Consider the following 14,697-nt stretch of genomic DNA (forward strand, 5'->3'; position numbering starts at 1 on the left):
ATTTAGGTCGGTACCGCGGCTTATTGATCAGCGGTCGGAGGATTTTTTGATCGCTAGCGTTAGTTTTGCTAAGACAGCTCCGCCGCTGTAGCATTTCGAGCGATATGATTTTCTTGGTTTCTAACAGCGTTTAAGAGCAGCGAGCTGTCAGAGAGCGGATAGCCCGGTGACACCGCTCGCACCTCAGCCGAGCCGCTTTGGCAACTTTCAGCCCTCTTTCTCGCCTCGAACCTCAAAGTGAAGCGTTTTTATTTTTGACGCGGATGCCTGTAAGCGCCGTTAGACTGCGGCCAGCGGTTTACTCTTCAGCTTTTCTTTCTTTTCCCGGTCTGTTTTCACTCCTTTCGGTCGAGGCGTGAGTCTTTTCTCGTTCATTTGACCGTTTTATCCCTGAAACGTCGTGTTTTCGTCAGGGACAACAAAGGCGATGGGTTTTCTCTAACGGTCGCCTCACCGTTGTACCAGCGTCGTTAACGTAAAAAAAGCGAAACGCAGAGAGAAGCGCGTGGACGGTCCACGCTCGCGGTGTTGTGAAAGAGAGTTAGCGTGAACGTGAACGCTGGTTCCTCACACGTTTCACTGTTTACCTGCCACGGAGTGTCTTCTCGGACAGAGTAAGAGCGGATAGGCAGGGAAGGATTCAACTCTAATGGTGCTCCACTTCACCCGAAACTCCTCGGCTGCCGTGCTCACTGGTACCGCGTTAGAGCCCCGAGCTTTTTAAACGCAACTGATGGACCTCGACGTTTCGCCGGCTGGTCCGGACTGGGCTGTCCGTCTTTAGGCTACTTGTCTTTCCACGCCGTAAGCTCCATTTTCTCCACTGTTTTTGCTTCGTTTCCCCCCTCGTGTTGCTGTTTTTGTCTCTCCTCGCGCTTTACCGTCACTCGAAGATTCGTTAAGTTGACATCGTGTTGTTATGGGGGTCTGGAGAACATGGGGGATGTAGAGTACTGTATGTGTGCTGCTTTTGCTCGAAGGCTGGTCTGCTGGCTCCGGTTGGGACGCGACGGTGACAGGGGGCATCGATCGCTCGCATCGAGAGCGTAGAAAAAACCCTGAACACACACATATACACACACACACACACACACATAGTCGCTTCTCTGTGTGTGTGTGAGAGTGTGAGGGTCCTCTTTGCTCTCAGTACGAAAATGCACCCTGCTTTTGGAGTACACGGACGGTCTCCGTATTTTTGGCGGATTTGTGGCTCTTTTTATTCTTTCTTTACGTTAGTCAGTTAGATGTGCTGGGCAGCTATTTTACACTTCATAGAAACTCATCGGATGCCATCGTTTTGTTGCACATTTTGGATTGCCATGGACATGTTTACCTTTTTTTCTCGTTTGGAAATGTGTTATTGGTTGTAGTAATGTTATGAATGCTATTGCTCTATTAGTACTATAATTATTACTGCTGTTACTGTAGTGTTACTATATTAGTATCGTGAATTTTCCTCATTTGCTAGAATTGTTTTTGTCTGCAGCCATGATAGCATCCATCACATGCTGTAAAAATAAACCTGCAGATGTGCTGAGAGCTGTAAGCCTTTGCCCATTTCTGTCTTTCAAAATGAAATGTCTGTTTTCCTGCCTCAGAACAGTGTTTTGTGTTAGCAAGGATCATGCACCGTACAGTAATTTCTCTCCTGTGTGCAGGCAGCAGCAGCAGCAGGCACTTCCACAGAGCTTATTATGTAAATCAAATCCCATCAGGTGATATTTTCATCAGATAGCTTCATAAAACACGTACAGCGAAAAATGGCTAGCAAGAAGGAAGGGAAGGATTCATAAGTGCTTGACTAAGAGGAGTGGAGCGTGACTAGAAAAGGAGGTTTTTGTGTTAGGCTTTAAAAATCTGAATGTTCATCCAGTGTTTTTGTTAGACAACACATGCAGTATTTTATGGGGCGTACAGATTAAATTTGTCGATCCGTTGAGGGAAGCCCTTAATAACCCGAGATCCAGACACGTTCCGCAGTGAGATTGGCTCAGGCTTCTCTAAGGGTCGACAGTGTGTCATTTCCATGAAGCCAAATTGCCCTCTGCCTATATGATATTAATGTGCAAATCAATATTTCAGGGATTAAATTTCCCTTCTTCATATTTTATGGTTTCTACCTCAATAAGTCTCAAGTCTAATAGAAGAGGCCAGATGATTTAAAATCCCCCCTCAGCAGCAATGGTTGCTACAAGCCTATCACAGCGTTTCGCTGTTCAACACCGAAAAATCCTATGGCAGTGCAGAGGGCGACGACTGCCACTGCTTTGTGACATTAATGCACTTGGCTAAAAGGCTGAATGATGGCCGTGTGTTCGCTTGAATGCTGAAACATGGTTATTGAAGTATTTATAATAATAACAATAATTAAAGCGGAGCCTTCCTTACAGACAGGCGGATGCACACAGACAAGATCCACTCAGACATAATATATGCACATATATTTTTTGAAAACTCCCATGAATAAACAGAAGATGTTCATTGTTGTCGAAATGCTTTGTTTTTTTTTTCCTTCAGAAGCAGCAAACTGTTGTTTTCCTTAAAAGGCCTTTTCAGAAGCACTCACTAAAATACAGGTTTTGCTTTAGCATGATATTAACCATTTAGGGCAGCGGTAGCTTCCAATCCTGAGGCTCTGCAAACACGAACCGGTGTGTTATTACATTCGTGTCTGTGGAAATTCATTACGAGCTGGCTTTACAGTGGAGCAGCGGAAAGCTTTATTTCTGTTTTCTTTAACCTTGACATTATCGTGGTCCTCCAAGCTTTTGCTGTCCGTCATCAGGTGTTTGTTTTTTTCCATTCCCTCTCCTGCACCATCTGGACTGCATTCTGCACAGCTGCATGAATTTCAGATGTGATAGAACATTTTTTTCCCTCCCCATTTGGCTCATCTTACACCTTTTTGAAGAGACTCGCTTAATTTAGTTACTAAAAGAAATGCATGCAGAGGAGGACAAAGCCCCTTTTAATCTGGCCACGGCCATTTGATTTCCTTAAAGATTCCTGTCCATTACAATTTCAAAAGCGGCACGTTGTCTTACATCTGGGTGTGATGTTATGAGGATCCTTTTTTTGTCTTTTTGTTTTGCCAAGGAAACGTTTGTCAGCGTGTGCGAGACATGTTTAAGTTATACCTGTCAAATCTTACATCAAGCATGACTTATTTTTAATTTTAAGGGGGGAAAAATTGCACTCAGCACTGCCTCTTGGCTCGTCGGGAAACATAAATATGCAGTGATTTGTTTGTGCTTGATGTGGCTTTGCCTGCGCTGCCTGTTTAATAAGCTCCCTGTTCTCTCGGTTCCTGCGTCTGCGTTCCTCATGATTGCCACAGATAGCGTCAAGAAAATTATCACATTGTTTGGCGGGGGAACTGTGGGGGCTTTTGTTGTGGGCCCAATTGAATTTGGTCCGGTCGACGAGGCCACAGAACATACACCGGTCCACGGAGCTTTGGCCGCTGGAAAGCTGAGAAGTCAGGAGCTGGCTTAATGTATTAAGTGGGGGCCTTCTCGTGTCAGCCCCGAGGCGTTTTTGTGGAGGAGGCCGGGCCTCCCCCTGCTTACAGGCTGTCTGAAGGGTTAAACACTTGGATGGGGTTCAAGCTCCACAGCGCCCAGGGAAAGTGCGTGTGAGACGCAGCGCAAGTTTCGTGTAATTAGCGCTTAATTATATTAACATATGCAAATTGTCAGCTCAGAGGTTTGTTCAGCTGGCAGAGATCAGCTGAGCACAAATGGCTCATTGTTCCTGGGGCAAATAATGGATTTGGAGTTGGGATTGTGGAAACGCATAACCAGCTATCTAATTTAAGTCATACCATAGCAAAATTTCATTAGTCTCCATGGAGACAGGGTTAATTGTGCTGACTAATGGCCCTGAATACAGTGGGTCCCTACATAGTCACCTCCCCCTTAAAAAAAAGCCAAAAAAAAAAAATGCCAGCTTAATCCACCTCACAATGACACTTGTTTATGCACGCTTCCCTTGTGTGGGAATTTGCATATGCAAATCTCAACGAGGTGGGGCGGGTCTTCCTGGTGTCATTTGTCATGGCCTGCCTGACGTACGAGCGAAGGGGAGGACGCTGCTTCTCTTACTGCCGACCGCGGACAGCATCGTCCAGCCCTGGCAACATTCTTTCATAATTTGTTTCTGATTAAAAGACTAGACTGGATCTCGTTTTGTGCGGGGCCCTGGCAAAGAGAAGGTCAGGTCAGAAAAGAGTTTCCACAGCAACTAAAGCTCTGTTCTTCTCCCTTTGGCTAATTAAATAACATTCTTAAAGCCTCTCCACTTTTTTTTCTCTTGCGAAGAGTAGGAAAGAGAATACTGTCTGGAATAATCTCTAGTTTCCTTTAGCTAGTATGGGGGGATACCCGCCGCAATGCTAGTACTCCTGCATTAATCCTGTTTTTTGACAGAAATGTAAACTGATATAATTGCTTTTCACTGGAGGGAATGGGGGTTTGTACAAGTGTGAAAGCATCGGAAAAGGATTAGCATTTTTTTGCATAATGCACAGCGGCTTTGAATGGAGCATTGAATGGTTGACTGAGTGACTGAGATGAAAGCAGAGTGAAAATGCTGCCTCTCTCTCTCTCTCTCTCTCTCTCTCTGTCTCTCTCTCTCTCTCTCTCTCTCTCTCTTTATTTCTGGGCCGGCTCTCCCTAAAGATGTGTTTGTCGAGGACTTGAGACAACAAGCGCGGGCTTCATATTCCTGGAGCCTCCCAAGATGCCTGCAGATTTTGTCATCATGTGAAGTAATATGTATGGTAATGGCCCCTCTCTCCACTAGTAAATAGAGGCTCCTGGTCCTTTATGCACTAGCATTCAGGCACAATAGGAGCGCCAGGGACTGGATATTGCAGGTATTGAATTTCTTTATTTTCCAATGTAAGTTGATTAAAAAAAAGAATATTTATTTGGAACTGCTTTACTGTTTGCAGGAAGAGAGGCCTACTCTAAAAAAGGCTGTTTTGAAAGATGATTATATATAGATGTGTACGGTGATGTTAAGTTTTTGAGCCGGTCCCGCTGAACTGGTCTCCGTATTGAAGGTGGCGTCAGAGTGACGTGAGTATCGAATGCGGCACAGCGTCACTTGCGTCGCATCTGCTCTATGGAAATGATCTCCGGGCAGAAAGCGTGTGGCCACAATAGAAACGTCCCTGCGCTGTGTTGTTTTTCAACGTGCCTGGGTCCTCTTTCACTGACTTTTTATACACCATAACTGGCCTTTCATATGCTAATTGTTCCAAGGGGGAGAAAAAAAAAAAGAAAGAAAGAAACGGTGGCCCGGCTGCTTGCAGGCCAGCGTGGACAAAGCGATTTCTTCTCGTTCCCTTTTATCAGTATAGTGAGCAACTTAATATTTCCAGCAGTGAAAAAGGAAGTTAGCTTTGAGTTGACTGTGAAAGGTGCCAGTGTCCTTTGGTTTAACCCCATCCACAGTGAAAGGGGATGCACCATAGAGGATGGCTTCTGTCTGCATTTTTAAGCAGCCTTCGCAGTTAGATGGGTCATGCTTTAATGTCTGACTGGATCAGCCCATGCACTGACATGCTTTACCAGATGCTGACTTGTGCTTGGTTGTCAAGTGAAATCCATTGGAGTGTCACACCACCTACCCCCCCCATCCCCCACCCCCCCCATCCACGACGCCAGAACCAGCCCTTGAGATGTGCCCTCTTTACCCTGCAGCTTGGACGCAGTTAAAACGCCTAGCCCTTTGTAAAGAGGAAGCTAATAGAGTTAGCGACGGCCCCCGATGTGTGAGCGCACATGACTGATGAGGACGCGGGCATTTCAGCCATTCGCAGGGCTTGTTATGGGAAGGTCTCGTTATCGTGAGGAAATGTAATTTTTGTCCTCATTGAAAACTTTCATTATTGAACACAGTTATCTAAATGTTTTTGTTGCTCTTGGTCCGCCGCCAGTAGGGATTGCATTACTTTTTCTGTCAGCCCCGTGTCTCGTCAGAGTAAGGGGATTTTTCCTCGTGCTCTCCTTCTCAGGCTCTTCTCCTTGCTTTGCATAAAGCTTCTTCTACAGGGTATTAAAAAGAAAGAGAGAGGGGAAAAACAAAAATAAAATGCAACAAATGCAGTTGAAAAGCCAGTTATGCAAAGAGATCAATGTGATGGACGTTGTATATTAATCATTTGGCCACAACGGTCTTTTTCTCATGCAACCATTCAGGTTGGAGCTGGAGAACTGCTCGTCCTGGTTCTGTAAACGCAGCTGCGCTCTTTAGATCTGGCACTTGGACGGTGCACCAGGCCAGCTTTGACGAATCAAGGTTGACGATCTAAGCTTGGCCTGTATGCCGGTGCTTTTCTTTCATGCACCTAGCAACTCCATGCTGCTACTGCACACACGGTGAGGTGCCTTGGCTTTCGCTCGCTTGTGTGTTTGGTCCTGATGTTTGAGAGATGACCGGAAGTAATGAGCGACGAGGTGACTGTTGCAGATTTAGCTAGAACTATAGAGAATCTGTTTTGGCACTAATGGTGGTTCTTTAGGGTGATATTGAAAACAGTGATTTGAATTCATTCATTCACATGTATACATTGGTATCACATGAATAGAATGTTAGGGATGTGTGATTGTTTTGAGATCATATCAGTTTTGGCAGAACAGTAGCAAAGCATGTAGGCAACTAGGAACAAGCACTTTTTTGAAAATATTGAAGATGTTGGCCTAAAGGGGATACTGACTATTCACTCTGGGTGTTCTCAACAAGTAAATGGCGAGCATTGTTTTATGGACATCCCATATAAGATGATTAACAATTTAAAGAGGTGTGCATTGATTTCAGTTCCAAACTGAAATTCATTGTTGAAGATGTACGAGAATCCAGATCAATCCATCTTCAAAGAGAAGAAATGGTCGTATCCAATCACATCTGGATAACAAGCCCATTATTGGCCTTCTAGGATGAGGAGCCATAATTGAATATGTATGACCGGTACTGTCTTATGTAAACAAACAAATGAGAGCTTGCCCTCATGAATATTCATGCTGCTTAGTTAGCTTGGCCCAAACGATGAGCTGGGGATATTAACAAGGCTATTCCACCTGTGTGCGAGCATGTTCATGCGTGTATGCGTGTGCAGAGGAGAGAGAGCAGCTTTCCAGACACGACGCTGGCTCACTGTTTGTGTTAGGCCTGAGGTTGAGCAAAGCTGCTGCAGTCCCCAGAGAAGTATTTAGTTAATACTAGACTTCTCATATCCTGTCTCGCTCTGGTCTGGCATGTGCATTGGAATCATCTTTAATTATTTGCTTTAAAGCAGGCTTAGACTTTCCATCAGGACAGATGAGCAGGGCTCTGAAGGCTGGGTTTGTGTAGGTGCTGGAGGTGCTGCTGTTGGTCATCTTGTCAGCAGCTCTAATGATGGGTAAGCTGTAGACTAAATGAATGGTTGGTGGAATTTACAATTTGCGTCAAAGAGACCAAGCCAAAAAAAGAAAAGGCAAGAGAGGATCGCTCCGAATAGAAGGAACGGAGAAGGGTGAGGCGGACATACGTCTTTTTCAAATTTCTGAGACTAGTTTTGGCTTTTAGCAAAACTGTGATTTCCTTCATGGCCCTGTCCTCATTGTCTGTGCTTTTTCTTTCTTTTTTTTTGTAGAAACAATGGAACCCAATCTCACCTTGTCTATTTTAGGCAATTTAAGTTATAGACAATCACTGAAAGTACTGGAAGTTCAAAAGTGTAATAGAAAAAGATGCTTGGAAATGTATGAAAAACCCATTAGGGGGAAATTGAGGTCCGTTGGGGTATTTCATATAAAATCAAATCGGAGGCCCCTGCAAAGATCAAGCGATACATACAAATGGTGGGCCTGAGAGCTGTTAAAATTAGAGAAGGGGTGGAGGGAGTTGGGTGAGATCGAGAGAAAGAGAGAGAGAGAGAGAGAGAATAGCCTAGTTTAAGAAATAAAGAATATTTTCCACTCAGAGCCAGACTGCTGGGTTTGCTGAAATGAATGTATATGTGCCATTTTACATGCGTACATCTGGACCGTGCATTTCTTTTAAACAAAAACTCCCTTACCTCTGCATATTATTGCATGGCGTTTCATAGCAAAACAAATCATTTTTTCCCTCTGCGTATTAACATGCAAGACTTCAGAAATAATGTGTTTTCTTTGCCTTAATTAGCTGGACGTTATGCCGACGCAGGCCTTGTTTTCTCATCCAAGTTCTCGTTGACCTTAAACCCCGCCCCCCAATATCTTTTTGAGGCCTTTCACGAGCCGAGAAGCATGAAACATGGTGGCCTTCCGCTCTCTGCGGTGTACTGATAATGTTTCAGCAAGGCCAAACTGCTGCCCATATGAGCTTTCAAATGGCACCAATGGCAAAAAAGCAGCAGCTCTTTTAATGTTGCTCTTCATTACTGCTGCTCTGAACTACTTTTCATTCTCTTGCCCTTTTCGTCTAACAGAGAAATCTTTTTTTTTCCTTCCCCTAACCAAACCATTAAATTAACGAATTAAAACCTTTCTGGTAGAAAAAAAAATGCAATTATATTTTGTGAATTATGATCATTTATTTCTGGTGCTTTTAGGAAGCAAATGGGATGTCATGACTGATTTGTTGAAGTTAACTTTCCCAAGCCAATTGGATTCGTAGCTTGCGTGACATTCAGTTTATTTGATAATGGAATATTGTGGGCCTAATCTAGACCCATGCTAATTACATATGACAGTTGTTTGTTTGGAGTGAAATCCAATTAAAACATACAATTTTCAGCTGGAACACTCCCTTCTCCCCCTAAAGAAGTAATGACCCTGTGATGGCACTGAAAACAAATGTATTTTAGAATTTTTTCCCCCCTTTTTTCATGGTCATAGCAAAGGTAAACTTGCAACAGCTGTCAGAACGAAGTTTGTTTAGAAAGCAAATGCCTTTGGTCTAAAGTTCATTTGGAGAGCTCTCTAATTAAATATAGGCCCAGACCTTAAGTTAATTAGTAATTCTCTGGCTCCAGAAATTAGAGATATCAGGGGGGAGGGATCGCTTGCGTGACCTTATAAGGCCACTGGGCCTGGATGGAGGAACTTATTTAGCAGCAGTTTTTCATACCTTAATAGACTGTTTGACATGTTTTGTGAAATACCTCAGTGAAGAATGCTTGGATTAGTGCATAGCTAACAGCCCTGGAATGCATGTAGGGATACCTGGCCTGTGATTATGTTTATAATACTAGATAATTACAGGACTGGGGAGTCTGGGGAGCGCTGCCTTTACTGAGGAGCTTGAACTTTTAACTTTTATTGTTTCTCTGGGAAAATGACAGTGCAGAAAGGTCAGAATCAGAGAAGGAGCCTCAATTAAAAATGGTGTCTCATGTTAATCTCTAAAAGAGCCTTTCTCAGACCACTGACAGCAGCGGAATAGAGGCCTCCATCGCATACTGTTAAAAAAAGTGGTTCCTCAAGGGTTCTTTGATAAGAGTAAAGTAAGGTCATATACAGAACCAATTTGTATGCATAAACTGTACTTTGTGTGGTTGTTCTCTTTATATATGGATCTTAAAAGAACATTTAAAAATGATTCTATATAGCAGCTAATCTGGTTCCAGATTAAGCAGAAAGCCTGCAGAAGCAGTGAGCTGGGTAAAGGCAAAAGAAAGGCAAAACAACAGAGCAACAGCAGTCTTACTTTTCTCTTTTCTTAAAGTAAATCCTTCAAATAATTTGTTCTTTAGGAAACTGAAAACTAAATCCACTAGAAAAGGTTCTGCACAGTGCCGTTGAAGAACCACTGCTGGTTCTTTGCAGGACTTTTCAGGGGATTCTTTGGAGAACCATTCCTGTAAAAGAACCTTTATTGAAAGAATGCTAAAATTGGTATAGAATCCCAGGGTTCTTGAAAGAACCATATACATCAGGTTACAATACAATAGGTTTTCGTCATTTTTTTTATCATAAAGAAACTTTTAAAGGATCCAACAATCATTAAAATCTTCTTCATGCATTAAATCTTACCTTTTCTAACATGGGTTTTAGGGAAGCAAGAGTGGTTCTTCTATAGCATCGAATCATTTTAGTTAAAAAAAAAAAAAGCTTTTAATTTTTTAAATGGTTATTCTCTATAATAAAAAAAAACTCAGTGTATATGGTTTTTTAAAGAACCATAAGATTTTATATGGCACCAAGAAGGGTTCTGCTATTCTTATAAGTCAAAGTCATTTTTTAAAACTATCTAGAACTATAGATTCAAGCTTGTAGAAGCGATGAGTTGGATTACAGATTAATGTTTTATAATTACTCTCTTAATGTTCCTTTTTCTTATAGTATCACTGCTGTCATATGTATGTGCCCTGGTTTTTCTGAGAGATGATCGTGTGAAATGTGTGCGTCACTGGCTGGACTCAGTGTGTGTCCCTCTCAGGCATACGGTGCATGTTTGCTCAGTCATCCGCATGCTCCATTAGATGGTAGCATGCCTGGCATGACTGTAGTGGACATAGCTGTTGAACTGCTGAAGTCTACAGTGTTGAGCACATTAATAGAAACTATTGGATAGGGATGCACCGATGTGGGAATTGTGTTCTCCACATATCTGCCAACGCTGATGCCGATTGATACAGAAACATTTGTGAAATGTAGAAATCGGGACTGCATTAGCGTTATGGATAAAGAACGTTTATTTCTCGTAGGTAACAAATATAATAAAATGAATAAAATGCAGGTATTTCTGCACAGTAGTCCAGCATAGCCTAAATATTCTGCTCTTTTAGAGTACAATAAATACATCAAAAATATTGTGTTGAAATATTAGTCAAATCTGTCCGATATTTTTCAATGCAAATGTCTGATACTGATTATTTCCGACATCCTTGTACATCCATATTACTGGACGCTCATAGCTAAGAGGGTTTACATGCATAGTCAAACAAGCAAACAACCAACACGTGCGACTGGTTAATCTGAATCCTCATTAATTAAGTGCATCTCTCTTCTAATAAAAGCACTGCGGGGTTTATGACCCTGCATGCCTGCTTTCAAACAGCTGCACCTAAAGCGCGATTTATGTAACCGGTAAGCACTTTCATATTGTATATATCGTACCTTACAAGAGCATGATTGACCAGTAGATTAATATTTATTTAGTACATGGAAATCAAGGGATTAGGCAGTCATCATTTTAACTCTAATCCTGCTTTGCATGGACTAGACAAAGAGAGGGTGATTACTGAGCATGAGGCTGGCAAAGCCGCAATTAGATTCTCTGCTTTCTTGTTGAGCATGGAAAAAAAAACACGCGCACACCAAAGGAAAAAACCAAGACGTTTTTTCCCTCTGTCGAAGAGGCAGAAAGTAAACGTATTCATCACTCGTGCATGTGAGGACAGCGGAAAGATCACGAGTCGGATTCACGTCAACTCAATGAATCAGAGAGTAACCACTGCTAATTTTCCTCAGTGCCTCCTTTGAAAATGTGTGCTCTGTGCCTAGCGAGTGTGTTCATTCTCACATGAGTCTGCTCTTGCTTTTTTTTTTTTAACTGTCCTTGTCCATATGTGCAGGTGTCATTGTTTTATGGTGTGTCAGCCTTGGAATAACACATCTCCTTTGCTAATTAAGCTAAAATACTCGCTGGGGGAAGCAGGCGCAATTTAAAAGTGGGATAATGCACTGATTTGCATCTGCGTTATTTCTCTTAGCAAAATATACACAGCGCTAAGAGTGCTGATGTGTCTCAGGTGGGTAGGCGAGGAGCAGATGCGTGCTTTTCATTACAGCATTGCCTCCTTTTTTTGCTCTCCCTAAGCGTAATCCATGCAAAAAATTGCATAGTGTTGAAGTTAACTTTGCAAAGCTGCCCATTAGGTGCAGTGCACGCAGTTGAAACAATTGCAGCGAGAGCAAGAGAGAAGGAAAGAGGGAGGGGGGGTGGGGGGGTGGTGCATGAGGATGATTTGCCATCACGTGGGCACCAGAAAGAGAAGATGTGAAACCAGATGTGGGGTGAAAAAAAGGCTAAAGAGGAAGGCCAGCAGAGAACCTGCCTCAAAAACACTGGGACTGTTCTCTTTCTCACAGTTGTTGTGAATGTTAATGATTTTTTCTTTTTCTTTTTTTTTTTTTCCTCTTTTTTTCCTTCCCTCAGTCCCCTCTACCGCACCCCCTTCTCTTCTCCAAAGACACAGAATCATTGTTTGTTGCGAGGGCCCTTTTCTTTCAAACTTAATTACCTTCTCCCCTTTGTGGCTGCTTGGGCCGAAAGTTTGCGCTGTGTCAGGAGAGGTCGTCACACATTCTTCGGCGGCGCTGCTCGTTAATCTCGGCCGTGCAGGCATTCCTCCTCCCCGTGCTGGGGAAAGGCCGAAGAAGAGCCCCAGGAACATCAGCAGGAAGCTCTAAGCTGGTTAATGCAGTATAATTGTCTGGACATAGACTGGCCTTTGTTTGTGCGGTTCATTTCGAATCAGCCGTAATTAACTCCAGAGTGTTTCCAGATTGCCGGCAAAGAAAAATTGCAGCGTTTCCCTGCTTTGAATTTGGGGGGAAAGACATTAGCTATGTAGATTGTGTTTCCCTTTGATACTGGGCCCTCATGTTAAAAGTTTTCAAATGGGTGAAGCGGTCGTGGAAAGCCACGGAAGGCCAAGGCTTTATTTACTTCTTTCTTTCTTTCTTTCTTTCTTTCTTTCTTTCTTTCTTAGACAAGTTAAAAGGGTCTGTTTAGGAAGGCTCTCTTTAGTACACTTAGTAGTTCACAAATGTAAAACATGTCATAAGATACTGTTTTATTCTGTTACTGTTAACCTTTCTTGTATAATCAGACAGGTAAAGCTGTATGTGTTAAAGCCATCTTTTCTGTAGCTTTGTGCAAATCACATTGCAGTACTTACATCTTTTTTGCTCTTTTTTTCCAAGACAGGCTCCTTGTATGTCAGTGGAGTTTGACTGTGTTTGCTAAAAGGCATTTTGTGGACAGGTAATTTGTACAGAATAGATTCCTGTGCTAAATGGACTCCCGTTTTTCACCGCAGTAGAATTGTGCCACGCCCGACAGTAATGATATGGTGCCTATTGAAAATGAGGGCCTTAACCATGTCTGTGGCGCAGGGGAGTCCTGCTGCTTCTACTGTTACACCTCAAGGCACAAATAGGGTTGGCAAAAGGCTTTGTGAAAAAACACCCAGGCAAAACCTCCTTTTTCCCTTTCTCTCACCCACCCCCCTTTCAATTTCTTTACACAAGAACGAATTCTTTAAACAAGAAAGAATTAAGCCTCCTGGTGTCCTTGGAGGCCAAAGAAGCTCTTGATGTTTGGATAATACCACTTTGATGGATTTTTCATCACTTCTTTCTGCATGGCAACAAATAAACAAGTATAATTACTCTTGTGAAGGCCTATTCATGCCATTGTCAGGATTAGATATGTGGGCAGCTTTCACGCTGCGACTCCCCATTGTCTTTGCCTAACTCACTATGACATTTTGATAGAGGATTTGGTGTAAGGAGAAAGCCACAGCCAGGACGGGGATGACCTTTGCTAAAACCTGATACAATTCAAGGACATTTCATTTTATTTTTTCACTTTTCCCCCTTATTCCAGCCATGTCCCAACTCCAGCCACATACTAGTGTACTAACTTTTAACCTGTGTTTTGGCTTCTTCACAAAAAGACAGAGCGAATGAGGAATAATGTCTGAAAAAAAAGAGCGAGTGAAATCCCCGGCTTAAAAAAAAAAAAGAGCCTGCTGTCCTTCTCAGTGAGCTCCTGAAAGGCAGGGAGAAAGGATGGGTGGAGGGGTGTGGGAGAAAAACAATAGGCAAAAGAAGCCTCTCAGCCCACTTTTCCCAAGAACTTAGCACTCGGACCAACCTAGCATTCCTTCCCCCATTATTCCTGTCTCTTGATCAGATCACATTCTTTTTAATCACTTCACAGGCCGTGTCTCCACGGACCGCAGAGAGAGCGAGGCAGAGAGGGAGAGAGAGGGGGGCCAGGACAGTCTTAATTAAAAAACAGAGGTAGAAACACTGTTTGCCATTTTCTTTGTTCTTGAGGGAATGGGAAACTTCCGTGCGGATGAGAGACGTGTCCTTGTTGTTTTGAGAGATATAGAGAGAGAAAGAGAACCCTTTTCTGTTCTAAAGGAAAGATCTTTTTCTTTTTTTTCGTTCAGCCTTCTCTTTGTAGATTGAAAAAGAGGGAGAAAGTAAGAGAAAGGCAAAAAAAACTGTTTCACAGTTAAGTTACCTCATGTGGGAGGAATCAGAATGTTTTTTATAGAACCGCTGCTGTTACGCTCGGTTCAAAAGGTGCAAGCTGAAAAAAAGTAAAAAGAACGTGGGACCTGTTTAAAAAGAAGGTACGTTCTTGGTGTTAGTTTCTGTTTGCGGACCAAACACGAGCATAATCCTTCCAGACTCTGGCTCGGTTCAGAAGCTGTGCTGCTTCTTTGTCGGTTTTTGCCCTAGTGGAGATGAGTCGTAGTGAAAAGCAGCGATTGTTATGGGCTAACCTGACATGTTGAGATTCAGAGCATGTCTAGATAACACTGATAAGCCAGTGTTCCCTTTCCCTCCCCCCACCAAACCTAAGAAATGGATGGGCATACTTCAGTCGGCAACTTTGCCGCTGATTGTGAATGATCTCTGCTCCAAAGCGGAATATCAATATGAAAGCTGGAGGTGCTTTCAGCATTGCTGAGCGGCC

The 14,697-nt window shown here is 42.9% G+C and overlaps 1 protein-coding gene across 5 annotated transcripts in view; it reads left to right on the plus strand.

Annotated features, from left to right (window-relative positions):
• The window catches only part of zfhx4 (zinc finger homeobox 4), a 348,201-nt gene that overhangs the window by 260,414 nt on the left and 73,090 nt on the right, over positions 1-14,697 (plus strand). The window contains exon 1 of one of the 5 annotated variants that reach the window (XM_037534163.1): positions 8-804. The exons of the other annotated variants lie outside the window; for them this stretch is intronic. The gene's annotated coding sequence lies outside the window, so the exon portion shown is untranslated. Of the gene's footprint in view, positions 1-7; positions 805-14,697 lie in introns of those variants that run through there. 5 annotated transcript variants of the gene reach the window in all.

Source organism: Pygocentrus nattereri, chromosome 24 (genome assembly GCF_015220715.1).
Source record: "Pygocentrus nattereri isolate fPygNat1 chromosome 24, fPygNat1.pri, whole genome shotgun sequence".
In the NCBI taxonomy this organism is placed as follows: domain Eukaryota; kingdom Metazoa; phylum Chordata; class Actinopteri; order Characiformes; family Serrasalmidae; genus Pygocentrus; species Pygocentrus nattereri.